Consider the following 6000-nt stretch of genomic DNA (forward strand, 5'->3'; position numbering starts at 1 on the left):
ACATCACAATAACAAAAAATTAGCATAGAATAATGTCTGCCTTCTTCCATATTTTGTTCTGTTCGGTCCCTTTTAACTAACTGATATGTCAATGCGTCTTACCTTCCATACAATTAATATCCTACCTTTGATTCCATACACATCCTTTGTAGTTCTCAATTCCACAAAGGCCCAGTGTTGCAAAAGGGCGTATTAAACGAACAATTTTTTTGTGTTCTTATTTAGTTATGTTTTGGGATTAATTTGAAATGATAAATGACCATTCTAGTAGTTTTAAGATGGCAGCAGAACCCTTATTTTTATTTGTGACAATTCTTCAACATAAGACTGTATGTAGTGGCCTAACACATGCTCAGTGATACAAGTAAGGTGATATTGATAGAACAGTAAGGTAATATTGATAGAATAGTAAGGTAATATTGATAGAACAGTAAGGTAATATTGATAGAACAGTAAGGTGATATTGATAGAACAGTAAGGTAATATTGATAGAACAGTAAGGTAATATTGATAGAACAGTAAGGTAATATTGATAGAACAGTAAGGTAATATTGATAGAACAGTAAGGTGATATTGATAGAACAGTAAGGTAATATTGATAGAACAGTAAGGTAATATTGATAGAACAGTAAGGAGATATTGATAGAACAGTAAGGTAATATTGATAGAACAGTAAGGTAATATTGGTAGAACATTAAGGTAATATTGGTAGAACAGTAAGGTAATATTGATAGAACAGTAAGGTTATAATGACAGTAAGGTAATATTGATAGAACAGTAAGGTGATATTGATAGAACAGTAAGGTGATATTGATAGAACAGTAAGGTAATTATTGATAGAACAGTAAGGTGATATTGATAGAACAGTAAGGTAATATTGATAGAACAGTAAGGTAATATTGGTAGACTAGTAAGGTGATATTGATAGAACAGTAAGGTAATATTAATAGAACAGTAAGGTGATATTGATAGAACAGTAAGGTAATATTGATAGAACAGTAAGGTGATATTGATAGAACAGTAAGGTACTATTGATAGAACAGTAAGGTAATATTGGTAGAACAGTAAGGTGATATTGATAGAACAGTAAGGTGATATTGGTAGAACAGTAAGGTGATATTGATAGAACAGTAAGGTGATATTGATAGAACAGTAAGGTAATATTGATAGAACAGTAAGGTAATATTGATAGAACAGTAAGGTAATATTGATAGAACAGTAAGGTACTATTGATAGAACAGTAAGGTAATATTGATAGAACAGTAAGGAAATATTGATAGAACAGTAAGATAATATTGGTAGAACAGTAAGGTGATATTGATAGAACAGTAAGGTGATATTGATAGAACAGTAAGGTAATATTGATAGAACAGTAAGGTGATATTGATAGAACAGTAAGGTGATATTGATAGAACAGTAAGGTAATATTGATAGAACAGTAAGGTGATATTGATAGAACAGTAAGGTGATATTGATAGAACAGTAAGGTGATATTGATAGAACAGTAAGGTGATATTGATAGAACAGTAAGGTGATATTGATAGAACAGTAAGGTGATATTGATAGAACAGTAAGGTAATATTGATAGAACAGTAAAGTGATATTGATAGAACAGTAAGGTAATATTGATAGAACAGTAAAGTGATATTGATAGAACAGTAAGGTGATATTGATAGAACAGTAAGGTGATATTGATAGAACAGTAAGGTGATATTGATAGAACAGTAAGGTGATATTGTTAGAACAGTAAGGTGATATTGATAGAACAGTAAGGTGATATTGTTAGAACAGTAAGGTGATATTGATAGAACAGTAAGGTGATATTGATAGAACAGTAAGGTGATATTGATAGAACAGTAAGGTGATATTGATAGAACAGTAAGGTAATATTGATAGAACAAAAAGGTGATATTGATAGAACAGTAAGGTGATATTGATAGAATAGTAAGGTTATATTGATAGAACAGTAAGGTGATATTGATAGAACAGTAAGGTGATATTGATAGAACAGTAAGGTAATATTGATAGAACAGTAAGGTGATATTGATAGAACAGTAAGGTAATATTGATAGAACAGTAAGGTGATATTGATAGAACAGTAAGGTAATATTAATAGAACAGTAAGGTGATATTGATAGAACAGTATGGTAATATTGATAGAACAGTAAGGTGATATTGATAGAACAGTAAGGTAATATTGATAGAATAGTAAGGTGATATTGATAGAACAGTAAGGTGATATTGATAGAACAGTAAGGTAATATTGATAGAACAGTAAGGTAATATTGGTAGACTAGTAAGGTAATATTGATAGAACAGTAAGGTAATATTGATAGAACAGTAAGGTGATATTGATAGAACAGTAAGGTAATATTAATAGAACAGTAAGGTGATATTGATAGAACAGTAAGGTAATATTGATAGAACAGTAAGGTGATATTGATAGAACAGTAAGGTAATATTGATAGAACAGTAAGGTAATATTGGTAGAACAGTAAGGTGATATTGATAGAACAGTAAGGTGATATTGATAGAACAGTAAGGTAATATTGATAGAACAGTAAGGTAATATTGATAGAACAGTAAGGTAATATTGATAGAACAGTAAGGTAATATTGATAGAACAGTAAGGTAATATTGATAGAACAGTAAGGAAATATTGATAGAACAGTAAGATAATATTGGTAGAACAGTAAGGTGATATTGGTAGAACAGTAAGGTGATATTGATAGAACAGTAAGGTAATATTGGTAGAATAGTAAGGTGATATTGATAGAACAGTAAGGTAATATTGATAGAACAGTAAGGTGATATTGATGGAACAGTAAGGTAATATTGATAGAATAGTAAGGTGATATTGATAGAACAGTAAGGTAATATTGGTAGAACAGTAAGGTGATATTGATAGAACAGTAAGGTAATATTGATAGAACAGTAAGGTGATATTGATAGAACAGTAAGGTAATATTGATAGAACAGTAAGGTAATATTGGTAGAACAGTAAGGTGATATTGATAGAACAGTAAGGTGATATTGATAGAACAGTAAGGTGATATTGATAGAACAGTAAGGTAATATTGGTAGAACAGTAAGGTGATATTGATAGAACATTAAGGTAATATTGATAGAACAGTAAGGTTTGTAACGGAAATATTTCGAAACAAAATGTTGAAATGGGAATTTCAAGGTAAATTTAAATATGGAGGTTCATTTATGACAATAAGTTTACTAAAACTGAATTTATTGACGCTAGGGTATTCTGTAACGTATGTTCGCTGATAAGAGGGTCATGTGTGCCTGATTTTACTGACCGTGTCTGGAAAACATTTCAATGTAATTGGAAAACGGTATAAGATCATTGTTGCGTATAATAAAGAAGCCACAGACGCATCATTGAAATCATAAAAGATGAGTGGTATTTGTGTTATCTATAGTCGACGACAGGTATCTGTTCCATTACTTTCTCGCTTGTCGCGAATTTGCCATGGCGTTTTTTTCAAATCCTAAACAAAATTAATTATAAATGAAAATTGAGATCACACTTAAACGTCAACGTTGAAACAAGGGCGTGGCAAGCATGCCAAATGAATGTTCTTTCGCTACTCTTTCAGTCGATCAGGGGCACTTCTCGGAAATGATTAAGTGCGGGGTCATGGGCTTGCTACGTACTGTATGTGATTGCCAGCATTGTTATGTTATATTATTCATGTGAATATTTTAAACGACGTTTCATTATGACAAAGGTTAACGTTTTTATACGCCGACGATGATAACGACGACGACGACACCAGTGCGTATGAACATAACAGTCGACAGTTTCTTCGACACTGTAACATATACTCTTACCTGGAAGTCAGCGGCTCTCTGTTGACAATGAATCGCTGAAGATTGTTAAAAGATAGAGTGTGGATAGCGTTCACATGAGGATGTCTAACGTCGTTAAAAAACTTCTGGCCACAAATCTTCACCGAGCTTGAATGGTTCCAAGGATCAAAACATAACATGTTTCAATATCTTTTTGTTTATTTAGTTTTGAGCTTCAACGTTAAGCAAGCATAATACATACAACCTATGGAACATGTTTACGTGCAAATTTGTGTAAAAAGGAGAAGAGCAAATTTAACGAAATATATTTTTCAGATTTTATCTCAAATATATTTTGCATGTTTTCGGAAAAGTCTTTCTACAAAATAAATATCTTTTTGTGCGAAAATATTCACGACAATCAACAATATTTATGGCTTTGTGGTGATTTTAAAAAATACATATGCATTTTTGTTACCATGAAGTCATTTTGATTCAGTATTTTTCATTACTTTATTGCATACATTTTTAAAATATTATCGAGCAACCAAAAGGCAAGTGATATTTTTGTGTAGTTTGGAATATTTTGATCTTTATTGTCAACATACTTGATCAATTGTTTTTTACAAAAATAATGTTTTACGAGATAAAAGAAAAACTTATAAAATCAGAACATTTTGGAATGTTTTTTTTCCCACCCATTGTTGGTGTGTGAAATGCCGTTTAAGCATATAGCGTTCGCGAGACAGTTAAATAATAGTAATAATAATAATTCTGTCTATAAAACATATTGACATATCATTTATAGGAAACAATTAACATTTAATAACAAACTTTGGCATTTGTCAAATTTTCGATCTCAATTAATCCCATTCTTCAATGTAGAAAGCCATTATAAGAAATGAAAACGAATAAATTGGATCTTTGTATAAAAATTATCAACACACTACATACATTTAAGAACACGAAAGCTGATTATAGAAAACTAAACCGCTTAACAAAATTCGGTTTATCTTGCTTGTAGAAGGCTGATTATTTTTGTGATAACACCTCAAGCTGTTTTCGAGAAGGAATCCATTAAAAGGGAGAGCATTTAATAATAAGTATGTCAGTGGCCGTTCAGCAAGTAATGTGAATATTATTTTCTTTCACTATGAGCAATTCATTTCTAAAATACAAAATCCAATGACTGCGTATTGAGGTGCTTAGAATATCATTATTTTTAACTTTTTAAGGGTCCGTTACATATAATTAAATTTGCAACGGTATATTGAACAAAGCGTCGCATGTTCGCGTACTTATCCTCATTGGTCATGTGAACTAAACGCCGGGATTTCCATTGGGAATGACATTGTCGATTGTTCCCTAATTACACTCTAAGATCTCGGAAAAGGCTTTTGTTTCAAATGGAACTTATTACTTCTAGAAAATTAGCATTTGCCCGGCGAAGGAAATACGCTGGGCTTACGAAAGCGTCAGACTGCGCTGATTTATCGCAATAATATACGCCAGCGTCCCAAATTTATTGAGTTATAAAATAATGGGTAACTTAAGCTCTGTCTAAATACAAAAAAATGACGAAATGGGTATGGACCATTTTTTTTACCGTTGATGATTGATGAAATCCATCAACAGCTGATTCTATGAATATTGATAAGAGCGGACATATGTTGAATGAATTTTCCTTGAAGATGCACTCTTATTCCCAAATAAAATTTACCACAGTTAATTCAAATGTTTTAATATACCAAAATATACCGAGTTTAATTTGAAACAAAGGTGCAGAAAACACGGTATTTCTACCTTATGAGACGATAGTAGATCACAGTAAATCTTTTAGGACTCACCATTCATTTAATTTGTTTGCGTGTTCAGCATTTTATACACGGTTACAATCTTATTATCAGTGTTTAATATTTTACATAAGTGCATTATTAAGTAAGTAGTTAAAGGTTTATCACGCCAAACTTATGTTTGTTATGCATGTGTATGTACTGACTTTGAATAAGAGTGTCACTTAAAAGTCTTTTCCCGGCCAAGCCATTACAAATGAGATATTGGAGTCATAAACAATATCTGAACGAAGGTCAAACTAAAAACTTATTTTTGTGTTTAAGATACAAAATTATTTGAGTCCGCTTTATCTTCGAAACTTGGTAGCAGTACCAAAAAAATATAGATATAATATTAGACACT

The sequence above is a fragment of the Mya arenaria genome, chromosome 15 (genome assembly GCF_026914265.1).
Source record: "Mya arenaria isolate MELC-2E11 chromosome 15, ASM2691426v1".
Lineage (NCBI taxonomy): Eukaryota > Metazoa > Mollusca > Bivalvia > Myida > Myidae > Mya > Mya arenaria.